General features: G+C 45.2%; 1 non-coding gene across 1 annotated transcript; it reads left to right on the top strand.

Moving 5' to 3' along the window:
* Positions 1-215: 215 nt before the first annotated feature.
* On the top strand, positions 216-322 carry LOC129677256 (U6 spliceosomal RNA). The gene has a single exon (XR_008720189.1). It is a non-coding gene; the product is annotated as a U6 spliceosomal RNA (small nuclear RNA).
* Positions 323-852: the final 530 nt, after the last annotated feature.

Below are 852 nucleotides of genomic sequence, written 5' to 3'. Positions count from 1 at the left end.
GTAACACTAAGGCAGTGTGTGCATGCAGAGTAGACCCTGGGACAAGATAGGGTTAGATTTGAGAAAAAAAGGAAACAGTGATGCAAAATGAACAAATAAGAGGGTATTAACTGGTTAATAGGACTTGTGAGAAGGCTGCTTCCTAGCACAACAATGCCCTCTGCTGAGTGGTTAGTTGTTTTGCCATCTTGAGATGCCGTTTAAAAATAAATGGGGTGCTCGCTTTGGCAGCACATATACTAAAATTGGAACAATACAGAGAAGATTAGCATGGCCCTTGCGCAAGGATGACACACAAATTCATGAAGCATTCCATATTATTTCAATCCTCACTTAGAAAGACAAATGGGACATGCATTGAACGTATGACAGGAGTCTACCGCAGAAGGCATCTGAAAGACTCTACCTAGCAGCCTTTCAAAGCAGATACTAAGACTCATAACCAAACCTTCAGCAGAGTACAGAGAATCATATGAAAGAAGGGGAATTAGTATGATGTGGAAAGGAAAGGTTAGGAGCTCCACAAGGACCAAATATATCTGGTCACAGGGTCTTTTCTGAGACTGACACTCCACCAACGGTCATGTATGGATATAACCTAGAACCTCTGCTCGAATGTAGCCCGTGGTAGCTAAGTAACCAATTGGTTTCCCATAGTAAGGGGAACAAGGACTGTTTCTGACAGGAACTCAATGGCAGGCTCTTTGACCTCCCCACCCCCCAAGGGAGGAGCAGTCCTGCTAGGCCAGAGAGGAGGACTTTGCAGCCAGTCCTGAAGATACCTGATAAAACAGGGTCAGATGAAAGGGGAGGAGGTCCTTCCCAATCAGTGGACTTGGAAAGGGGCAGGGA

Source organism: Psammomys obesus, unplaced genomic scaffold, assembly GCF_907164565.1.
Source record: "Psammomys obesus unplaced genomic scaffold, mPsaObe1.curated_primary_1811, whole genome shotgun sequence".
Classification (NCBI taxonomy): domain Eukaryota; kingdom Metazoa; phylum Chordata; class Mammalia; order Rodentia; family Muridae; genus Psammomys; species Psammomys obesus.
This window is presented reverse-complemented; position numbering and strand designations above follow the sequence as displayed.